We start from the raw sequence: 25,256 nt of genomic DNA on the forward strand, positions 1-25,256 counted from the left end.
CAAACTCAGTTCCTGTCACCTGGACAGCATTCACAGGTGGTACACCCTGGGTCACGTCCAGCAGAGGTCCCGACTGTGCAAGCGCCGCAGGGGCCGAGCACTGCACACAATGGGGGTCCGTGGAGCCTGCTGGTAGAAAAGTCCCACAAGCGGTGCAGGAAGCATATAATGTCTGTGCCTTGGCACCCTTGCGTTTTACGGACGACATGTTGCTGGCTCTCTGCAATGTGAGAGAGTCTATAGCCAAAGGGCGCCCAGCGCTATGCAATACAAAGTATTTGTATAAACAAAATACTAAGAATAATACTGGCACAAGAGGGGGCTTACCGCCCGCTGAATAGCGGGTAAGAGGCTGCAGATTCCCTGTCTGGGTCTCCCCGGCTCCCCTCTGCAGCTCAGCGTGTCAGCAGGAATGGCTGCCGGCGTCTGTGGAGAGGGGCGGTCCGTGGGAGTTCCCAAACAAAAGTGCGGGAACAGTGTCCCCTCTGTGCCGATTGTGAGGGCTGGAGTATGTAAAAACGACTCCAGCCCTCAGCGCTGATGCACTGGCCAGCGTCCCGCCCCTCTCCTGACTGGCAGGTCTGGGGGCGGGAACGAACGGAAGCAGGCCGCAAAAGCCGGGGACTCGAGTTATCAGCGCGGCCGCCGTAAAAGCGCGGGCCGCGCTGAAGTCCCCGGCGCACCACAAGTGTCAGCCGCGCCGCAGTCCCAGCGGCCGGCATGACCGTTCCTAGACGTGGCCAGCGTCCCGCCCCTCTCCTGACTGGCAGGTCCGGGGGCGGGAACGAACGGAAGCAGGCCGCAAAAGCCGGGGACTCGAGTTATCAGCGCGGCCGCCGTAAAAGCGCGGGCCGCGCTGAAGTCCCCGGCGCACCACAAGTGCCAGCCGCGCCGCAGTCCCAGCGGCCGGCGCGACCGTTTCCCACTAGTGTGCCTGCTTCAGCGAAGCTGAATGAGGCCTGGCACAAGCGCCGTAGCGCTGATGTCCCCCGGCGCACTACAACACCCAGCAAGCTGCGGTGTGAGCGCCTGCACGGGGACACAGAGTACCTTGAGGATGCAGGGCCATGTCCCTGATGTACTCCGCTCCATCCAGCATCTTCTCCAGGGGCTGTAGATGGAGCACGGTCTCAGTGCCTGGAGACCGGTAAATCCCACTTCACCCAGAGCCCTGTAAAAAGGGATGGGGAAGGAATCAGCATGTGGGCTCCTGCCGCCGTACCCGCAATGGGTACCTCAACCTTACAAACACCTCCGACATACAGTGGGGTGAGAAGGGAGCATGCTGGGGACACTATATGTGTCCTCTTTTCTTCCATCCGATATAGCCAGCAGCTGCTGCTGACTAAAAACAATGGAGCTATGCGTGCGTGTCTGACCTCCTTGCGCACAAAGCTAAAACTGAGGAATCTGTACTCCTACGGGAGGGTGTATAGCCAGAAGGGGAGGGGCCTTACACTTTTAAGTGTAGTTCTTTGTGCGGCCTCCAGAGGGCAGTAGCTATACACCCACTGTCTGGGTCTCCCAATTAGGAGCGAAAAAGAAAATGTAAACGCAACTCTTGGTTTTGCTCCCATTTTTCATGAGCTGAACACAAAGATCTAAGATGTTTTGTATGTTAATAAAAAAACATTTCTGTGTTAAGCTGGGTTCACACTAAACGACAGCGACAACGACGTCGCTGTTACGTCACCATTTTCGGTGACGTAACAGCGACCTTGTAAGTCGCTGTTATGATCGCTGCTTAGCTGTCAAACACAGCAGAAGCAGCGATCATAACGTCGCTGTGCTACATGTTCAGAGAGCAGGGAGCCGCGCTTAGCGCTGGCTCCTTGCTCTCCTGCAGCACACATCGGGTTAATTAACCCGATGTGTGCTGCAGCTACATGTCACAGTTCAGAGAGCAGGGAGCCGCGCGCACTGCTTAGCGCTGGCTCCTTGCTCTCCTTGCTACAGTATACATCGGGTTAATTACCCGATGCATACTGCAGCCACATGTCACAGTGCAGGAGCCGGCACTGGCAGCAAGAGCAGCGGAGGCTGGTAACCAGCGTAAACATCGGGTAACCAGGGAAAGGTCTTCCCTTGGTTACCCGATGTTTACGCTGGTTACAGCTTACCGCAGCTGCCAGTGCCGGCTCCTGCTCGCTTCATTTCGTCGCTCTCTCGCTGTCACACACAGCGATGTGTGTGTCACAGCGGGAGAGTGACGACCAAAAAATGAAGCTGGACATTCAGCAACGACCGGCGACCTCACAGCAGGGGCCAGGTCGTTGCTGGATGTCACACACAGCGACAGCGACGGGACGTCGCTGCAACGTCACAGAAAATGGTGACGTAGCAGCGACGTCGTTGTCGCTGTGTGTGACACCAGCTTTAGTGAGCCTTTCTCCTTTGCTGAGATAATCCATCCATCTCACAGGTATGGCATATCAAGATGCTGATTAGACAGGATGATTATGGCACAGTTGTGCCTGAAGGTGGTGTCACACACAGCGACTGCAACAACGACGTCGCTGCTAAGTCACCATTTTCTGTGACGTGGCAGGGACGTCTCGTCGCTGTGTGTGACATCCAGCAACGACTTGGCCCCTGCTGTGAGGTCACCGGTCGTTGCTGAATGTCCTGCTTCATTTTTTGCTGTGTGTGACAGCGAGAGAGCGACGAACTGAAGCGAGCAGGATGCAGGGAGACGGCTTCTGGCAGCCTTTCGGTAAGCTGTAACCAAGATAAACATCGGGTAACCAAGGGAAGCCCTTTCCTTGGTTACCCGATATTTACCTTAGTTACTAGCGTCCGCCTCTCTCACGCTGCCCTTGCCGGATCCCTGCACGCGTAACCGCAGTTCACATCGGGTAATTAACCCAATGTGTACTCTGGCTAGGAGAGCAGGGAACAGGGAGCCGGCACTGGCAGCATGAGAGCACACCGCTTAGCGCTGGCTCCCTGCACTCCTAGCCAGAGTACACATCGGGTTAATTACCCGATGTGTACTCCGGCTACGCGTGCAGGGAGCCAGCACTGGCAGCGTGAGAGCGGCGGACGCTAGTAACTAAGCTAAATATCGGGTAACCAAGAGAAGTGCTTTCCTTGGTTACCCAATATTTACCTTAGTTACCAAGTGCAGCATCGCTTCCACGCGTCGCTGCTGGCTGGGGGCTGGTCACTGGTCGCTGCTGAGATCTGCCTGTTTGACAGCTCACCAGCGACCATGTAACGACGCAGCAGCGATCCTGATAAGGTCAGGTCGCCCGTCGTGATCGCTGCTGCGTCGCTATTTGTGACCCCAGCTTTAGGCTGGCCACAATAAAAGGCTACGCTAAAGTGTGCAATTTTATACAGCACAATGCCACAGATGTCACACGTTTTTAGGGAGCGTGCTGTTGGCATGCTGATAGCAGGAATGTCCACCAGAGCTGTTGCCCATGAATTGAATGTTCATTTCTCTACCATAAGCCATCTCCAAAGGCGTTTCAGAGAATTTGTCAGTAGATCTAACGGGCCTCACAACCGCAGACCACTTGTAACTACACCAGCCCAGGACCTCCTCATCCAGCATTTTCACCTCTAAGATTGTCTGAGACCAGCCACCCGGACAGCTGCTGCAACAAACTGTCAGAAGCTCATCTGCTGCTTGTGCTCCTCATCGAGGTCTCCACCTGACTGCAGTTCACCATCCTAACTGACTTGAGTGGGCAAATGCTCACATTCAACCTCATCACGTTGGAGAGGTTTTCGTTTCACAGATTAATTCCGTTTTTCACTGTGCAGGGCAGATGACAGACTGCGTTTATGGCATCATGTGGGTGAGCGGTTTGCTTAAGTTAACTTTTGTAAATCGAGTGACCCATGGTGGCGGTGGGGTTATGGTATGGGCAGGCGTATGTTGTGGACAATGAACACCGTTGCATTTTATTGATGCTATTTTGAATGCACAGAGATACTGTGATGAGGTCTTGAGGCCCATTGTTGTGAGGATGCATATCAACTTAGACTAGTCATGGCTACATGACCAAGATGAAATATCAGAGGTATGGGTCCAGAGACCTCATATGTCTGTATGTATCATGCAACAGTTGTGCTTTTATTTTACTTTAGTTTCTCCTTTGAATTGTCTCTTATTGGAAAGTAAAGTTGACACCCAATCTGACTGCCATCGTTACTGCGGTTGTCAGACAATTTTTTCCTGAATAACAAATCTGGTACTGGTGGGTAGAGATTGTATTCCTTCTCCTAATGCTGGGTTCACACAGCCATATTTGGGGACCAGTCACATCCAGAAATTTTGTGACTGAGTGCAAGCACTGGCTGCTATTCACATGCCATAACGTTACATGGACCTGACAATTGCATGCTGGGATCTGTTTTAGGCTATGTGCCACGTGTGTGCGCTCTACGCCGCAGCGTTTTGTCACTTCATGTCCGCTTCTAAGCGCAGCTGAAAAGCTCGGTTCTGAAACTTTGCCGACTGCAGAATTTGTGCGCTCTGGATGCTGCCTCTCCCTATAGACAGAATGGAGACAGCGTGCAAAGCGCATGAAAGAAGTGACATGTCACTTCTTAGAACGCAGCGATTTGGCAGCATGCAAATCACTGCGTTCTAAAATGCCACGTGGGCATGGATTATGCATAATCTTCATAGATTGTGCAGGGGACGCAGGACGCATGCAGTTACGCTACAGTGCAGAACGCAGCGTAACTGCATGAAAATACGCTACGTGGGGCACAGAGCCTTACAAGTACTATCGGTCTGTATGAAAAATCACTTTTATGCACTAGTACACAGATTATTGGGTCAGCGTGCTGTTAATTGTCACATGCATAGCTCACTATCTGAAAAATGGAATCCTGGCTTAATTTGCCCCAAAATCCATGCCTTTCATATCTTGTCCCATTTTTAAATGTGTTTTTGTGCTTTTCTTTAATACTTGGCTGATGAAGGGTGTGGCCGGAGTGAAAACGGTTGTGGCTTATTGGAGAAGGGGCGTGATTTAACTTGCGTCACAATGCGCTAGAAAGTGACACAAAATTATAGCTTACATTTTTGGCACAAAGTAAAGTTTGATTGACACATGTCTATCTCTGGCTCCTTACGGAATCTGATGACTAGACACCACTGGTCAAGGGCATCAAGGACCACAAATGCGTGAACTCTGCTTTAGCCAGTTAATGGGTGGTGTAATCCTAAATGGAGCTGGTCACCTGATTCATGCTCCCCAAACCACATGCATCATAAATTGCAGCTTTGGCTTTTCAGAGAAAAATTGCTTTGATGATCCAGCCAGGGACCATCGCTAGAGTCCAGACCGGACCTAGGCTGGCTCTTTCCAGCGCTGCTAGAAGGGATTGATGGGTCTCTCCACTTACATGTGAGCTTGGCCAGCTTTGTCTTTTCTTATGGTTCCTGACCAGGCCTTCACAATATATTTTCTCAAGTGACTAAGCTTTACAGAGATTTGACATTTGGGTCGCATGATTTGCCTGAAGTTGGTTCTCTTTAAATAAGTCTTAAAATGAATAAACCAGCAAAAACCACTTTGCTCCATTTGGCACATTTTAAGCCTGTCTATATGTTTGCATTAAGTATTGTACCGTTTTTATAAATATACCCTATTGTGTTTATTTTCTTATGATCTAACTTGTATTTGATGTGCTCTATTTGAAAGATCCGAATTTTGCAGCTGAGTATATTTGATTATTTCTCGTTATTGCCCTGTGCCGAGGATGCTTTTACCTCTACCTAATGTAATTGAGTCCAATCGATATCATATTTTTGTGTTATATGATATCTGTTTCTGAGCTCTGTCCTCGGTGTAATGTTGGTGCATCAGGGTATCTTTTGTCTCTGTGAAACTATTAGTGAAGTCTAAGGCTGTGTTCACACACTGCGTTTTTTACCTGCGTTTTTGGTCCGTTTTTGGTCCGTTTTTGCTGCAGAAATTTCTTGAGAAATTCTTGTAACCTTTCTGCAGACATTCCCCAGCAAAACCTATGGCAAAAAAAATTAGCTGTGCACACACTGCGTTTTTTTCTTAAGAAAATTCTTTCAGTAGATTTTCTTAAGAAAAAGAATGAGCATGTCACTTCTTTTCTGCAGCTAACTGCGTTTTTTGCCATAGATAATTGGCACAATAACGCAGGGAGCAACCAGCGGTAAAAACGCACCAAAAACGGACCTAAAACGCACCAAAAACGCACCGAAAACGCGGCAAAAACGCAGGTGCGTTTTTGGTGCGTTTTTTAACACAGGTGCACTCTTAAGAAATTTCTTAAGAAATTTCTTAAGAAAAATCATTTTTCTAGTGTGAACATAGCCTTAATGTTATCTGTCTTCTTTTTAATAAAACAAGTGGTTTACTTTGGCAGCAATGTGATGCATAGAAGGATAAGTCATGTGTATCATATTAGTTCGGCTGCATGCGATGTCACTTAAAAGGTTACTCGGAGGGCAAGGGATAACCGTGTTTGATCACAATTCAAATAGTCATTGGTCATTAAATCACTTGGCAGAGTTATACTTTTCAGATGATGTTGCAGTCTGGCTGTGTGTAATGAGTTCCAAGCAGGCGGATCAATGACAGATTTGACCTCGGCATTAACAACTAGGTCGTGTTGCTCTGCATGTATGGCTGCGCCCCTCCTAAAATGGTTTTCTTTACATTCGTGTTGAAGAGGGTGTTAGAATATATAATTTTTCTGTACACCATTTTATTACTGTATTTGAAACAGAAACATCTAATTAAAAGATGGATTGCATCTTGAGTGTGCCTTAAATATTGACACATTTGATTTACTATATGAACTGTAGGCGGTATGATCCAAATGTTCACCATCCGAGCATCCAACTGCTGATACGAATACCGAGCATGGTAGTGCTTACTCATCACTAGTAATAGTTTACCCCGGTTGGTGCTGTTACCAGTGGTGATGCTAAGATAGGTGCAGGGATTGTAATCACTCTGGGGCCTAAAGGGTACTTTACATGCTGCCACATCGCTAGTGATCTCGTTAGCGATGTGAAATTCTAGATCGCACTTGCGATCTAGAATTTCACATCGCTAACGAGATCGCTAGCGATGTCGCTGCATGTAAAGTACCCTTTAAAAGGCTCTTTTCTCCCTTCCTAAAAGGCTGTTACTTTAAGAACTGTGATATTTGGACGATTTGTTGGAGATTTTGCATTGGGGCCCAGAAGTTCAATAGAAAACTTGAGCATTTTTTCCAGAAAATCTTCTGGGAAAAAAGTCTCAAGTCTCCTATTGACTTGCTTTATACTCGGGTACTCGAGTCGTGCCTATCCGAGCATCCAACTGCTCTTAACGAATACCGGGCATGGTAGTGCTCACGCATCACTAGTAATAGTTTATTTCGGCTGCTGCTGTTACCAGGGGCAAAATTAAGATAGATGCATGTATTGTAATCAGACCTGGGCCTTCGAAGGAGCCTAAAAGGTTATTTTGCCCCTTGCATAAAGGCTATTACTATAAAAGATCTGTGATAGTTGGGGAACTTGTTGGAGATTTTGCATTGTGGCCCACAAGCTTCAGTGTGAGACTCAAGCATTTGTCTGAGAAATCTTCTGGAAAAAGAGTTCCCCGTAGACTTCCATTATACTCAATTACTCAAGTTTATGCCTGTCCGAGCAGCTAACTGTTCGTAACGAGTACCGAGCATGGTACTATGTACTCAAGTCATGCCCATCCAACCATCCAATTGCTCGTATTGAGCATCCGCGCAAGGTAGTAATAGTTTATCTTGGTTGCTGCTGTTATTAAGACATGTGCAAGGATTGTAATCACACCTTGGAAGGGGCCTAAAAGGTTTTTTTGCCCCTTATGAAAAGGTTAATACTATAAAAGATGTGATAGTTGGGGGACTTGTTGGAGATTTTTACATTGGGGCTCACAAGCTTCACGTTACGCCACCGACTTTTACCCTCCGAATCCATAAACAGCCTGCTGTTTACATAGACTACAAATTGTGATCAAACCTTTTGAGAATTGGATCTTCCCCAGCTGCTCTGCTGTATCACAGGAGCACGCAGCTTCTTGTGTGAACCATAAGACGATAATATGTAATTACATCTTTGAGCAGATCTCTAGGGTATAAGCGTACAGTCGCCATAACTGTACCCTTTGTGGCAGGGCAGATGAAATACTCCGTCGTCAGAATTGCACCTGGGTAGACTAATTTCTCCTGAGAACCAGCCCAACTTGTGGCGGTGAGCGTAGTCACCAGCTCCCCCTCGGGCACATGGTTTAGAATAACGATCTGGACTGAGCCAACTTGTGTTTAGCCCTGTGCTTATCCTCCTCACCCTCTTAACCTTGTCAGTGAGGAGTCTGAACAGACATGGAGCAGCTGGAATGTGAGTGAGCGATTCACACTCGCACCAGTCTGTTTGTAGTGGCTTGTTTGCTTTTGATTCTTGTTGAGCTGTTGACAAAGGCTTTAGGTACAAATGGGAACAAGCTGAAAGGACACTGTGCCAGCAAGGCCTGGCAATAGATAGTGGCCTACTTTCATTTCCCAACTGTTGAAAAGAAAACACACTGAAGGAGAGCATCTTGTCTTCACAAGGCTTCCTTATCTTCCTCTTCAGTGGATATGATAAATTCATGACGCCCAGTCAGGCTGTGCTTAATGTAGGAAGTATAATTAATCCTTTTACTGGCTCCCAGCTGCCACGGTAATTGAGATATAAAAATCCCTCAACATAAAGAGTCCTGGTTATATGCTAATCAATATTTCCTCAATTACCTGAAATGCTGTTTCCTTTTACCACGTGGCTCATTTCGCTTTATTGACCTGTGATGTCATTAAGCGGTAAATCATTATTTAACAGAGGAGACCTCTGCTTTTATTTGTTAAGACGGATTACAAAAAAACCAAAAAAAATATTCCGCACCCAATCGAATGTTCTGCGAAGCGAGAGCGGCAGATATGCATCATTCTAAATATCAGGTTGTACATTTCATTAAGGGAAATGTTCTCTAATTAACTTAAGCAGAATAAAGGCTGGCGTTCCCAGGCTAAAAAAAAATACTATAGGCAGTTGTCAGAGTAATGAGTGACTAAGGATTAAATGAAATTGTATACCCTGAAATAAAATAGCCATTTGAATTAGAAGTCATTTACTGGAACATAATTTAATTTGCATTAAGGAAAACTGTTTTTATACAATAAACTCGGAATGCCTCAGCCGTTAGGAAACATAAAGGGGGGGGGGGGAGAAAGAATATCACCTAACGTTTGGTAATTGTCGCTGGCAATTAGAACACCGCTTTCATTAGAAGGTTGGAGCAGGCCTTGCACGGTACATTAATTGGTATGTGTATATTGCTCGAATATCTACGCATTACAGGCCTATATAAAATTAAAGAGGATACCCCCTTCTAAATAAATCACCACCTGTCCCACCTTTACAGAGTCCTATCACCACTCCATAAAATACCAATTCTGGGTCTTCTTTTCTTAGATAGTCGCTGTCGTTGCTTTTATAAATTAGACTAACCAACTGGGTGTTACCATTAACCTAGACACACCCTGTTTGGAGGTGTCGCGGTGTAGTGACGTGCCCCCATACGTATATTTTTAAAGACTTTGTGACTAATTATATGGATTCCTATAGATTCCTCAAAATGACAATCCGCCTATTTATGCAGTGATACTGGTGGTTGCTGAATGTAGATAGAACTGACGTTTACGAGTCCGAGATCAATAACAAAGAAAGCCTTGTTAGCTGCTATTTTGGCTGACGTGCATCTTTTCTAGTATACAAATTTAGTTTCTCTAGATCTTGAAGTGAGCAATTTCCTAAGTATTTTTTTCCATTAATTCCATAACACTTTTCATCACTGTCCCCATTAGCGGTCACAGTCTAAATTTCCTATCAGTATTTTTTTTGAGTATAGGAGGAAACCAGAAAATCCATAAACACGGGGTGAACACACAAAGTCCATGGAGATGTTTTCCTTCAAGTTAACCACTGAGCCACTATGCTGCCCATATAGACTAGGAAAGGTAGCTACCCTATAAGTCAAGGTCCGACCATTCTATAGCGGCAGCAAGACCAGGTGTGCATGCCAAGCCAGCTACTCATCAGGGTGCTCGCACCTTAGAAGTGTGAAGCAACCTGGCAACATGAGGGAGGTATTCGTTCTTCTAAAAGAGACCATCTGGTATTGTTCCATGGGAGATAAGTATGCAAATATGGTTATCTCACTGAACAAAATAAACTTTTGTACGGACCAGTTAGGAGTGGTAGCAATCCTATAAGCCAATGGCTGACCCTTTTACAAACTTTGAAACATGATCAGTTGACCGAAGGGTGGTTCTCAACCAGACAATGTTCTACACTGATAAAGAGCAAACACTCCAAAGCACAGTCTGTAGAGGAGATTCTGGCTTGGGGTTTATCATTTGGTCATGTTGCAAGGTTTGTTAATCTGAGTGCTCATAGATGAGTTATCCTGGCAGCTGAATGCCCTCATGACGGCCATCTTAGTACTCTTTTGAAGCCCATACATGGGCTGGATTTCAGAGGAGACCATAATTTTACTGGCCCCATACTGTACATAACAAACAATGAAACAATTGCAGATTCAAGTTTCCTAAGGGGACAAATAAAGATATATAGTGAAAATATAAATGTTTAAACATTTTGGCATTGGTGCGACAAGGTAAGGCTTTATAATAGAACATTTTTGCAATTTTTTTTTTATTTTATGCATATGAATCACTGCTGGTTTGTAAAAACTGACCCACAGATCCAAACTAACCTCTGATGAAAATCTGATCCAAAACAATGATGATGGTGGTCTTTTTTTGCGTAGGATAAAAATGAGTGAGGTCTGAATGAGGCCAAGGAACAGCTGAATATTTGTATGTATGTGAAATAAGGAACAGAGCAAATGGCAGTCGGTGTAAGTGTTCCCTCGTTGCCCAAGGGAGCACCGTACATGATCTGTTTTCTATGGGGCAGATCTTGGGATGACACCACACGGCTCATGTGTTGTCGGAAGGATCCGGAGGTAATGGCAGCATGGTCGCTTCTTTAATTTCACTAAAATACTTGAGCACATCTCATTATAGCCACCACAAAGCTCTCAGCAGAAAGGCTCGGAGGAGCAGTGTCAGCTTAGTGTGTCGCCACCGGGGAACAGAGTGTGTCCTGACATGTCTGGATAACATGGCACAGCAGCTCATTGTAATGTGATAGGCTTAGCTTTGTTCATGTTTTTGAGTGTCCTTTTGACACCGCTAATGAGCGAGAATATAAAACGATACCATATTGACAAGCTTGGTCTACTCCCAGAGTAAATTGCACACGTTATTTGAGACGCTCGGATAATTCCTCCCTCTGCATTTAATTGCTGGGATGAAAATTTGTATTCATTTTGTAGGTTGCTCTGGGTAGGAGCATAGATGGCAGATGTAATACACTTTTTACACTTCACCCATCCTCCCTGCTAACACTTCTGTTGACTAAGTGGATGTTCCTGAATTACAGGCCTTCAGTCTGACGTTGCCTCCCACATCTCATACTGAAAGGCTAAAGGATTTAGGGTGTGTTCCAAGCTGCCAGTTATGTAGTGATGCAATATCTCTGGTATATTCTCTACATAGGAAACTGCGGCCTAGGAAGAATCAAGCATGTCGTGTATTAGTAAACATCTCACCCCTGATTGTTTTATACATATAGTAATCAAAATGTTTGTGGGATGTTATCTGTTTGTATCATACAACCTTTGCATTTCACAATGTTCTGATGCGCTCCCGCAGTCAAAACGAGAGCAGTGGATGCGAAGACGCATGCGCCGCCGTCGCATAGCGCATATGACTGTCCAATGCAGGAAGACCTTCACAAAAATGCCGACTCCTGCAACATCTTAGTGAAGAGTTAATGATACTTCTCAGGCGCCGGAATTAACGTCTGTGATGATGACGGGGAGAAAGGCCAGGTAGGCAGACGGAGGGGAATAGGTAGCAAAATCCGAACCACATATTCCCACCCCTGTTGCACCTGTCAGTCAAATAGCAGTGCATTGCTGGAACTTTACTTGCACATATTTCTGAAATAAAACCTCCAATCACAGAACAAAAGGTATGGTTGCATTCAACATCTTGGTGCCAGTATAGCACTATCTTTACTTTATATATGAAAATCCTGATGGTTGCTTCTCTTTAAATCCATTTTTTAGCTGTTACAGTTCTAGCAGTTCTCTGAATGCTGAGCTTTGTCTATGCCTGACCCAGGGCCATGGGGTACCTGTTCCCGGGCTTTTAGTTTTCAGGGGATTGTCACAGGTGGCTGTGCTCGGTCCCGTGACCCTGGTGGCAGTTAAGAGGTCTGGTAAAAAAATAGTAAAAAATAAATGTCTTGTGACGCCACCTACGGTTGTCAGTAATATTACCGGCGCTGCTTGCAGACCTCCGGGATGTTGATGAAGCAGCTAGTTTGTCACGCTCCCCATAGGTGAAGCGATGTCCCCCGGGGCCCTTGGGAAGGATCAAGATTTTACACACAGGGAGGCAGCTTACCACACGAATCTTGATACCGGTCTCTTTAGGGCCACTGATGTGCGGGTCCTCATGTTCAGGAAAGCGAAGTCCATAGTGAGAGCTGTACTTTTGATAACAATAACTGTCACACACACACCGGGTCTTTCTTACTGTACCTTTACTGATGTTGTAAGTAAAGTTAAGTCCAGGATACAGTATGGGTGGTCAGGTGGCAGTTAGGATTTCTACATGTGGGAGTTATGAGGCCTCCTTATTAGGTCTAAGCCACACGGCGAGAAAATCGGTGCGAGTGGAGTGCGATAAAACATCGCATTCCACTCGGACCAATTCTAGCACATGATCAATTATTTTCTCAGCCCTAATCAGACCGAGAAAACAATCGCAGCATGCTGCGACTAATGCGAGACTCATTTCTCTCGCACCCATTCAAGTGAATGGAGAGAAAAATCGCACTGCGCTCGCGGTACACTGGTGTACCGTGCGTGCAGAGCGAGAATCGCAATAGCCGGCAGCGGAGGAGAGAGGGAGAGAAATCCCTCCCTCCCCTCCTCCATGCTAGCCTGCCCCTCCTGAGAGCCGGGCTACCTCCCGCAGCTGAGTTCCGGTCGGACCGCAGTCGCAGGAATACTAGCATGACACTCGGCTCCTGCTGTACTGCCAGTGTGAGCCGAGTGTCATGCGAGCAGTAGTGCCCTGTGTGGCCCCGGCCTTACTGTGTGTTTGTTTAAGTCCTGGGCTGTCTAAAATCTGTCCCTGATCTCTCCTGTATCTCTCATTTGTATAGCAGACGATGAGAACCGTTCGCCTGGGTACCACTAACTCTACTGTGGTCCCTGGCTCTATTAATGGCGGTGCACAAGTGTTTCTGCACAACGAGACTGAAGTCCCCTTCGCTCTCCCGTCTTTTCTGCTGGGCCTGACTGAACCCGTGTAGACTCTGACTACGGTATCCGGGTTGCTTCTTCTGTGGTGAACCGAACTGGTCCCTCCTCGCCTTTTCTGTATCGCCTCACCTCCGACCCTCACACAGGATCTCTCACACTTTACTCGACGACTGAGTCTGCCAACTGTCTGTTTTGACTGTCTCTGACTAGAACTAACTGGCTTCTTGCCCATTCACCTCAGACCCCTCCCCCGCTAAGCGACACCCCAGACTGGTTTCAGGGACAGTGCTCACCACTATACAAGTTTAGCTGCACTAGACCCTAACCATGGTTTAGTGGAGTGTTGTGATGAGTCTGTCTGTGTGCCTGTGTCATGTGAATTCTCCCTAATGTGTATATCCCTTCCTGCACCTACCAGGTGTTACTGTGGCTACTTAACGATAGGGTGCCACATATAACCTGCCCACACCACTACGCAGACATTGATGAGGCGGATATGAATATGAAGGACTACTTGGCAGCAGGTTTACAGTGCTAAAACAGTGATTTTATCAAAACTACAATTAGCAGCCCATTAAGTTGCACATCACTGGAATCAGGAGCTCTATCTCTACATTATGTTGCTCTCTGATTAAACCTAGTGACAGTTTCCCTTTAAAGACCGACTTTCTACTAGTTTTGGCTTCAGTGCAAAGTGACAGTTTGCTGAAAAGTTAGGTGAAAGAGGGCAGCCAGTGTGTCTGTACAGTCACAACAAAGCAGAGGAATGGCAGCTTTAGCGCTCTTTGCAAAGTGATGTCAGGTCAAGGAGAAATTTAAGAAATGTGCTGTTCTTTCTAAACATTAATCAAACTTGCTGCGATCCTCAAACCTATGTGAATTCGCAAATTATAAAAAAAAACACCTTTACATAAAGCATATTGGATAAAAATCACACTGGAATTCGGTTTACAACTTAAAGGGTCTCTTTTTGTTTGTTTGTTGTTGTTGTTTGTTTTTTTTTGGGGGGGGGGTTCGGGTTTTTTTTGTTTTTTTTTTTTATTTCCTCCCTACAAACACTTAGAAATGGTATCCTCCTGGGGCAATGACATGGCTGCATCGTAGACTCCCTAAAAACGCATCTTTTTAGGGTGGCCTATCACACTCCCTAGCCAAACTAATTTCACCTAATCCCTCTACAACTTCTCAGAACATAACCCCACGTCAAACTCCATGGCACCTAAATGCGTCTCAAGGCTCTGGCCAACTGGTCCAGGAAGCCATCATCTATCCCTCATGAGCTGGCTGGATTGTCATTTTAAATAAACACTTGTACCTTTCCCCTCCCCCCCATCTCATTGTAGATTGTAAGCTCTCACGAGCAGGGTTGCCATTTTTCCTTTTAAATATTGTATCCTCTATAATTGTTACTTGTTTGTATATGTTTATGTATATGATATGTATATGTTCCTCCTGAATTGTAAAGTGCTGCGGAATATGTTGGCGCTATAGAAATAAAGATTATTATTAGACTCCGGGGTGGAGCAGAGCACTGCGGAAATATTTAGATGCTGGAGTGCTCAATTCATCAAGGGAATCGGGTCATGTAACTAAATACTATGCTTGTATGCCGAGCAATGATAAGGGTCCTGCAGCTTAAACAATGTCACATGCACATCAGTCCGGCACTACTCCTGCTATGATTGACACCTCACTGTCAATGTACAATCTCTATATAGAGCTTGGTATGGGGGACGTCAGCTCCCTGGGCTCAGCTACATGACTAAAACTAGAAATTCTGATTGTGTGAAAACGGCTGCACCCAGTAATCTAAGTGATGATTGGAGTCAGGATCTCTTTGCCTACATCGTGCTCCTCTCAGATGAGGTAGCGAAAACCTGCTGACAGATTCCCTTTAAAGAGGTTGTCCAGTCATCAGACACTGAAGACTAGTGATGAGCGAGCACTACCATACTAGGGGGATTGGTACTTGTAACGAGCAGTTGGATGCTCGGGCTGGCTCGACTCATGTATCGAGTATATTGGAAGTCAATAAGGGGCTCAAGCATATTTGGGAAATCTTCCGGAAAAATGCTCGAGTCCCCCATTGACTCATGACTTGAGTCGCACCCATGCACGCATCCAACAGCTTGATACAAGTATGGGCACCTGAGCATAATAGTGCTTGCTCATCACTATTGATGACCTATCCTTAGAATAGGTAATCAATATCAGACAACAACTCAACGCCCAAATCTACCCTCACAATCTATATTCGCTGTCACCAGATACTGATGACCTTATAGCTAGGTAATCAAAATTGTATTAGTGGGGGGTACAGCACCCCCACCAATTAGCTGTTACACACTTTGGCAGTTACAGGTTGGAAATATAATGAATGAAGCTAGACTTCAATCTCCATTTCTGTATGTATTTGCCCATGCTGGGTACTGGAGAGCAGTTCAATTCTCTTGAACGCTTTTTAATGTGTTTTACCTCCGACCACCACCAAAGCTTATAATAGCTGATTGGTGGGCGTGATGGACCCCCTCAACAATATGATTGAGTAGCTAGGGATAGAACATCAATATCTATTGATAGGGAATATAGATTGTCAGCCCCGATGGGAACAGTGATTATGATGTGTAGAATTAATGGTGCTATATTTGCAACTAAAAAAGTATATAGTCTATGTGGTTCAACAACCTCAGTATAAGGGTACTTTCACACTTGCGTTGTTTTCCTTCCGTCACAATCCGCCCTTTTGGAAAACAGCGAAATCCGTTAACGGATTCCGCTGTTTCCCATAGACTTGTATGGACGAAGGATTGTGCCAAAAGGACCTGCGTTGCTTCCGCTTGGCGACGCTCCGTTGCTTACGCCCAGCGGGAGGAACGCAGCATGTAACTTTTTTTTGAGCAGCGGAATCCTTAGGATTTCACTGCGCATGCTCTCTCTGGCTCCCTGCACTCGTAACCAGGGTAAATATCGGGTAACCAAGCAAAGTGCTTTGCCTAGTTATACCCGATATTTACCCTGGCTATGTGTGCAGGGAGCCCGACTCTTGCCCGCTTGGCTCCGCCCCCTCCCGCACTCCACTCCGCATGTATACACACACACGCATATACACAGACACACACACACTCACCTGTCCTCAGCGCCATGGCCCCGCTTGCACTCCGCCCCCGCACACATTCTTGGTGGCCGAGCGATCAGCTGATCATTCACAATAGTCTGCCGCCAGTAAAATTGTAAAAAATAAAAATAAAAAAAAACGGATTCCGTTGTTTTGCAGCATTCGTTGCATCCGTTGTGCCATTATATGCAACACATCCGTTGCATCCGTCACACAACGCAATGCAACGGATACAGTTCAACGCAAGTGTGAAACTAGCCTTAAATGTACTGCATGTAAAGTATTACCTGCATTTAAAGAATATAATTATTAAATTATATTAATCTGTTTATGAACTTTTGTAACAGATTAAAAACAATTAACAGAGCAGAAAAGCCTTTTAAAGCCAGTTCTGAGTTTATACAGTCCTTTTCACCTTGTGTAATTATGTAAAATACTGAAAATTCAAGAAGTCCTATGTAACTGGGACTGTTAAGTGGGACTGTATGCGCGTGGTCCATGTATAACACCGGAGATGGTGGTCGATGACTCCTGGGATCCATTTGTCCTCGATCATTGTGTGTTAGACTGTTAATCTTTCTGATGAACTGTGACCCATCTCTGTGTGGTGGTAATTCTGTAGGCTTTTTTCCCCCCGTCTCTTGTTACAATTTCTCAGTGTTATTTTTTTAAGTACAGTGGTAAAAAATGTACTTATTCAGCTTGATCTCTTTACATTAAACTTAATAACCCTCTTAATGTGGAAGTGCAGCCTGCATTGAAATTTCAAGTATTGATATTGCTGTCCCGCTGTCTCAGGCAAAATGTAATAATCTGTTCTCCCAGGCATTTACATCTTGATGGCTGCATTAACCGTGTAATGGCATAGTGCTTTAATATTTTGCCACTTAATTGAATTAGAGATAAAACTCTCTTTTAGAATAAAAAAGCACAATTGGTAGATCTCTGGAAAAGTTACATTTGATGGGTGACCAAAGACATTTCTATTCCAGGTGAACAAGGTCATACATACTATAGAGTCCATATCGCTACTTGGCGCCATGAGAAAAAGGGACTCTATCCAGGCACGGGGAGCTCATTTTGCTTTTTGCTATGGGGCCCCCTTGCTGTAATGTAATGAAATCAAAGAGCGGGAACATGGCAACATATGATTATGGCCACCCCTCGGATTTTATCATTTCTAATTAATTAACTCCTGTTAAAAACAAATTCAAGACAAGTTACTTTCTCTGAGCATCCTTGATTTATTACTCAAATTCTGTTTTAGAGTTTTTGACTTTTTTTTATACACTTTAAAAATTGGGTCAGTTGCCCTTTTATTGCCAGGTACTGAATACGGTACTTAAGTTTTGTAATGTGGGTAACTTTTAGGCCGGGGCCACGTACGGGGCACTACTGCGATCCTCGCATGACACTCTGCTCACGCTGGCAGTACAGCACAGCGGAGTGTCATGCGAGTGTCCCTGCGACTGAGGTCCAACTGTGCGAGTGGACCTCAGCTGCGGAGGGTAGGGCCGGCTCTGAGGAGGGGAGGGAGGGATTTATCTCCCTCTCTCCTCCGTAGCCGACTATTGCCATTCTCGCACTGCACTCGCGGTACACCGGTGTAATGTGAGTGCAGTGCATAGACTTGTATGGGTGTGTGAGAGAGAGTCTCGCATTACAATCGCACAAGTAGGCCGCGCTAAACGATGCACATTGAATGACAAGTAATATACTCTTTTTAGTGTGCCCAGGCGGTGCAATAGTGCGAGTCCCGTTTAGTTAAGGCAATGTTCCGCCGAGAGTGATTAACTCTTATGCTGCATAACAGATCATCCTACCCGACGAAGGAGCGTTTTGCTTGCTCATTGGGTCTTCTGCAGCCTGTCAACACTGTAAGGGGCACTTTGCACACTACGACATCGCAGGTGCGATGTCGGTGGGGTCAAATTGAAAGTGACGCACATCCAGCCTCGCAGGCGATATCGTAGTGTGTAAAGTCTTTTTTATACGATTAACGAGCGCAATATCGTCGTAATCGTATCATTGGTGTAGTGTCGGTCATTTCCATAATTTCGGAAGGACCGATGTTACAATGTTATTCCTCGTTCCAGCGGCATCACACATCGCTGTGTGTGAAGCCGCAGGAGCGAGGAACATCTCCTACCTGCGTCCTGCGGCTCACGCCAGCTATGCAAAAGGAAGGAGGTTGGTGGCATGTTTACGTCCCGCTAATCTCCGCCCCTCCGCTTCTATTGGCCGCCTGCCGTGTGACGTCGCTGTGACGCCGCACGACCCGCCCCCTTAATAAGGAGGCGGGTCGCCGGCCAGAGCGACGTCGCAGGGCAGGTGAGTGCATGTGAAGCTGGCGTAGCGATAATGTTTGCTACGCCAGCTATCACCATGATATCGCAGCTGCAACGGGGGCGGGGACTATCGCTGCAGCGTCGGTAACACATTGTTACCGATGTCGCAGCGTGCAAAGTACCTCTAAGAGCATCATGATTAGTGATGAGTAGACCCGGCGAAGTTCGGGTTCTGTGGGTTCACAAAGACTTTAGATAAAGTTATATTCTGAACCCGAACCTCGTTTGAAGTCACTGTTTGGTCAAGTTTGGCTCTCTGACCACATACAGCCAGTTATAAACCAAGAACTTCCAGGGCAGGAAGAGTGGGATTTATTTATTTATTTTTTTTGCACACTACGCTGTTTTTACCTTCAGTGAGAGCAATTCACACACTGCAAAAGGCTTGCACTGGGCCGAGTACCAAGCGTACCCGAGCACACTGATGCTCACTCGAGTGGTTTGCATACATAAAGCGCCCAAACGTGAACACTGATTTTTATTTTTTTGGGGGGATTTTTTTGTAAAGTCTGTGTTCGGTACGAACATTGAATTTTAATGTTCGGTCATCTCTGATGAACAAACCTTCTTAAATGTGATTCACTAGATGAAGCACCTAAATGGGGAACCCACCTTCGTCAGTGTATTTAAACCCCTTTAATAGAACCATCCTCATCTTTTGGGTCACTCATCCACCATCATTAGGAAGCATTGTGCATGCGTGCGATGCAACTGAAGAAAAGCCCCGAACTCCTGTAGGGTAAGTGCTAAGCCCGCTTACTCCCCACTATACTTACATCATTTTTGTAGGACATGGGCATGTTTGGATTAATAGACCCCAGCTGAATAGTGACTATTTCAGGGTGTGATTATATCATTAATTAAAGATTTCCTTGTTTTGAGTGGAGCTTAATAAAACCTATCTTTGGTGTGTGAGAAGGCCTACCATGACAATCGGTAACACTTGCAGGATAAGGGCCATAGCATAATACTAGTGGTGAAATAGCTTTCATATTTTAATGAAAGGTTTCTTGGGAACCAGTTAACTCGGCAGGTTTCTACTTCTACATTTCATGTGTGGTATGCTTACAACATGGTCTGGTTACTTGGTTCCCCATTTTAGTCTCCAGCCTATCGGTTTGTAGTAGATGTGTAAGGCTGCGGGCCTGATTCATTTATGCCAATGAAAGCATCACTGGACAAAGTTGTCCACAATTCTTTAAGAGGTCTACATTTTGATCATCTGGTCATCGAACCCCATCACACCTTGTTCCACCCAGTTGTGCCCATTTTGGCATAGCTCTCTGCCATAAAAATGGCAAAAGTTTTGGGCAACCTTGGTTTGCTGCGTTTTACGGCAAAGAACTTCTTATAAAAAAAAAAAATTGATATGGCCCTAATTATGTTATAACAAACCCCAAATTCTTTACAAGCAGCATATTGGTTTCCCACCGCTCTTGGTCGTTGTTAGAATGTACCGTATATATGCAGCCACTTACTGTTTGGGTGGAAATAGTCTCCAGCACATAGTACGTTGGAGTCCACAAGTGCTATACATCCTGGTTTAATGCCTGCTTTTAGTTTAGGTCTTTAACCTAACGTACCCCCTTCTGCCATAATAACCTGGGCAGTGTGTGGAGCGCCTTGTTTTACGTCTGGCAGCCCGATGCTGTTTTAAGACTGTTTTGTGTATATTTTCTGTCCTCCTGGAAATTTGTTTTATTCTTGGTTACCTGAATCTGTGGTTTTCTGCTGTTCTCTGGAGAAAAGACATTTGTTAATTCAATGTGCTGTGCATACCAATTAGCCTTGAGCTATGATTATGTTGTCTGAATGGCACCATGCATCTTTTCCCTTTTCTGCGACCAACAGTATGCCATTTATTTTCAGATTGTGAGCGGAGTTTCCCCTATGCAGCCGCTTACGGCTTAGCTTCCTATACGTCCCATGGCGCTTTACAACGTGTTTTAATCTTAACTGCTCGTATCTCTGTGCTCTGTGAAGAAACTTTATCACTTTACACCTCATTGAATAGTGGGAATAAATATTTCTCCACTTTTGCTAGCCACAGCAACTGCAGTCACGTTTGAGGATTAGCTCTACTGTTGAGGAAATGCTCTTTGAGATCGTCTGCCTATCGGGACAAGACTAGAAAGACTGTATTAGAGATTCTCCCCCATCTCAAACATTTTATGCGGTAGTGTGTCAATAAGATTTGCTATTGATCCCATTGGTAGGGAATAGTTTTCTCTGTAGAGGCTACAACAACCATCCTTGAGCTGGCCATATAGATTAGATGGCTATTGGTCGTACAATATTTTGGCCGACCACCTGACTTTTGCCGACACTGCAACGTTCGGCTCGGCTGGGCATTCCAGATTCTTCTGACATTGGCTTATCTCCACGGTGAACAAAAGGATTGGCAATGAAATAAGACAGCCTAGATCCCCCCAAACATTTGTCAGAAGAGAGTTCGACCCACCCTTGCACTCTCACCTCATTCACGCACATTAGATGGTTGGCCAAAATTGGTGTGCTCGGATGACTTTTTTTCACTTTAGTCAGACTGCCCTTTACAGAAATGTCCACAAGCTTCCCCAGCCATCGTGTTTCAAGCCACCGATCATTAATTGGTTTCTATAAAACATTTTTGTAGGAAGGCACTTCTTAAGGTAAATGCATATATATATATATATATATATATATATATATATATATATATATATATATATATATATATACATATATATATATATATGTATATGTATATGTGTATATATATATATATATATATATATATATATATATATATATATATATATATATATATATATATATATATATATATATATATATATATATATATATATATATATATATATATATATATATATATATATATAATATATATGTGTGTGTGTGTGTGTGTGCCTATTTGTATAGGGGTTTACTCTATATCCTTATCTGTTAATTGTGTCTACCAGACACCTGCAGTAATCATATGGACCACCCAGGACCTGTTAAGTCATCTCCAGTTCCCTTATCTATTTCGCTTCCTCTTCATGATCCGCCTGCATTCCTAAAGGGATAATATAAGCTTACTTTTCCGTAGCAAGGAAGCTTTTGTTGAGTAGTCGATGGGATTATTGTAGCATTATGGACAGTAGACCTGTGCCTAGAGGCAGCAAAGGATAAAGTATTTTTTCCCATGTTATCTTGCATGCAGTGCTCTTTAGTAAGGTAATTTGTGGCTTAACATATGTATAAGGTGCGTTTGTATGAGACTTTTTTCTTTTTTTTGCATAGTCCTGCTTGTAATGTCATTTCTACTGATGGTAACATCTGTGTAGTTTGTGTTTAGTTTTTGTAGGCTGTTACAGGTACCACTCACTATACAAGGAGCATGTTGTAGTCATTTTGACAGTCTGCTGTGCAGCGCGCGCGTTGTGTGTGCAGCGCGCGCGTTGTGTGTGCAGCGCGCGCGTTGTGTGTGCAGAGCATGTTGTCAAACCTCTGTGGCGTGATTACACTGTCCTCACAGTATAGTGTGGTGACTTTAACTCCTTCCTGCACCGCCTGAATGACTGGAAGCAAGCGGCTGTAGGAAGAATGAAAATGTTCTCACTGTAGTCACTTTTCCAGTAAGCCTTCTATAAAGGGTTTAAAAGGAACCTGTTACCCATGAGCTCGAATATACAGCGTTCTAAAATGTAATACTCTATATAACAGCCCAGGACGCTCTGTAGAATGTAAAAAAACGCATTTTACAATACTTACCTATGAGGCGGTCCAGTCCGATGGTTGTCGCTGGTTTCTATGTGGCATCTCCTCTTCTTATGCCATCGCTGTCCTCCTACCTAGCCCCTATGGTCATGACTCTCAATTCACAGAGAGGCCTCCATTGTGGTTCTGGGCATGCGCACTTTGATCTGCCCGGCTGAGGGCAGAGCAAAGTACTGTAATGTGCAGGCACGAGGAATAGTGATGTGTCGGTCGTGAAAGATCCGACACAAAGATCCGGCTCCCTGCTGTGAACGACAGGAGCCGGGTCACTAGTGTGAGCCAATAAAATCTCTAAACTGCTCTTTTCGCTGTCAAAACCCCGCCCACCCGCGGCTAAACTCCGCCTACTCAGCAATCTAATTGACCGCTTGTAAGTGGGCGGGGTTTAGCAGCGAGTGGGCGGGGCTTTGGCGGCGTTACTATAATCTTTAAATATGTTTTCATCTGGGGTGAACACATATTTAATAAGGAGCCGAGAACGAGCTGAAAGATCCGGCTCTTTTTGGTGAGCGGAGCCATGGGAACCGGATCACCAAAAAGATCCGGACTTCCCATCACTAACGAGGAAAGGTTAAAGAGCGCATGCGCACTAGAGTACTTTGCTCTGCCCTCAGCCTGGCAGATCAAAGTGTGCCTGTGCAGGAGCGCAATGGAGGCCTCTGTGTGAATGACACAGGACTCGTCACGCACACGGGGCTGGGAAGAAGGATGGAGGAGGCGCCAGACTGAGAGCAGCAACGCCCATCGGATTGGACCGCCCCGTAGGGGAGTATTATAAAGGTGTTTTTTACTTTCTAGAGAGCGGCCTCGAATGCAGTAAATAAGGACTCGCTGATGGTGGCCGCAGCTCAGAAGAGAAAAACCTGGTGACCGGTTCCCTTTAAATACTACTTACCTGCAGATTAGCATTATATCTGCTAGTAAATTACAATCCACACTGCAGGGCAATTTCCGGAGCAGATTTTTTCCTGTAGTATCTGTGTAGGGGAAAAATGAGTTCAGTAATAACTCCCCAAACTTGCTGCTATGGTAATTCACTGCATGTGTTCCACGTACACGTCCAGATGGAGAGTTTCCCGTATATTGGCCATGTGCGAACTTTGTGTTTGAAGTGTACACGGTGCGTGACCAGTCTCCTAGCACGTGGCTTTTTATTACAAGCCGATTATTACCTTGGCTTTTCAGTGTCTCTGCCTCCGTTTTATAGTCCCCATTTACAAGCCGCGCTCTGCTGTACCTAATGAAGTACGGCATATATTGTTCAACAAATTGGAAGTGGTCATTTTACCGTGATATTTTATCATGTTAAATGGAGCAGAGAAACTTCTTTCCAACATGTCAACTTCACAATCTCTTAAGTGAAGCAATTTGACATCTTTTTTTTTTCCTCTCTCCATTATGAATAATGTTCCCCTCTGAATTATGTCACCACTGCACTTCATTAGACATCACAATTCTTTTATCAGTTCTGCAACTTGTAGAGGAAAATGGCAGAACAAAGCTGCTGAAGGACCGCCATTATGTAAAAAGTGAGCGGACATTCATTACACTAATGAAAAAGTTCTGTGCGAGCTGAGATGGGACACATTGTAACATCAGAGGGGCACACGGGAATATCTGCTTGGTGATGACTAGTCAAACAGTCTCACAATTAGAAAGTCATTAATAGCAACCTACAAAGATTGGCTCCAATTGGCATGAGACAATTACCGGCATCATGAATTCTCTGCTTCTGCCCAGAATCTATGGCCGCTTTCACACTGTTCCTCCCCCCGTTCGATGGTCCCATCAGGGTTTCCATCCGAACCCTCCCAAGAAAATGTGTTTGGGGCGTATGCGCCGATGGGGCCATTGACTATAATGGTGCAGATGGAGTCACCATGTGCTCCGCCATGCACCATCATCCGGAGTATACACTTACTCGAGGTGGACACCCAGATGCAGTTTACTACGTCTTGGTGTCTTCCTCCAATAGGCGTATACTCCCGAAAATGGTGCACGACAGAGCACACGGTGACTCCATCTGCACCTGAAACCCGTTTTGCGTTTGGTTTGGATGGAAGCCCCAATGAGACTACTGAACGGGGGGGGGGAGGAACACAGTGTGAAAGCGATCTTAGGGCTCATGCGCACGTTGCGTAATTACATGCGTTTACGCTGCGTATTGCACTGCAGCATAAATGCACGCGTCATGCGTCCCCAGAACAATCTATGAAGATTGTGCATGATACGTGCGCACGATGCTTTTATGAACGCAGCGATTTGGATGCTAAACTTTTGACCCAAATCCGTGCGTTCATAAAAGCAGCATGTCAATTAATTTGTGCGTTCTGGATGCAGCTCCCACTCTGTCTATGATGGGGGCAGCAGCCAGAGCGCATGAAATCGGCTTTTTGATACAAAAAAACTGCATCCATTATGCAGTGTTTCTGCAGCGTTTTGAAGCGCACATGTGCTGTCAAATCGCTGCAGAATATTCTGCAGCTACGTCCGCATGAGCCCTAACAGAGCATGACCCTGATATGTCTCCATTTTGTCTGTACGAATTATGAGTTTGTTCTCCTCATCTCAGAATCCGCACCATTTTCATCTACAGGTTGTCTTTGGTATTGCGGCTCAGCC

At 45.3% G+C, this 25,256-nt stretch overlaps 1 protein-coding gene across 3 annotated transcripts in view; it reads left to right on the forward strand.

The window, feature by feature from the left end:
* The window catches only part of LOC142245497 (transducin-like enhancer protein 4), a 180,885-nt gene that overhangs the window by 85,262 nt on the left and 70,367 nt on the right, over positions 1-25,256 (forward strand). The window lies entirely within an intron of this gene.

This window comes from Anomaloglossus baeobatrachus, chromosome 1 (assembly GCF_048569485.1).
Source record: "Anomaloglossus baeobatrachus isolate aAnoBae1 chromosome 1, aAnoBae1.hap1, whole genome shotgun sequence".
Lineage (NCBI taxonomy): Eukaryota > Metazoa > Chordata > Amphibia > Anura > Aromobatidae > Anomaloglossus > Anomaloglossus baeobatrachus.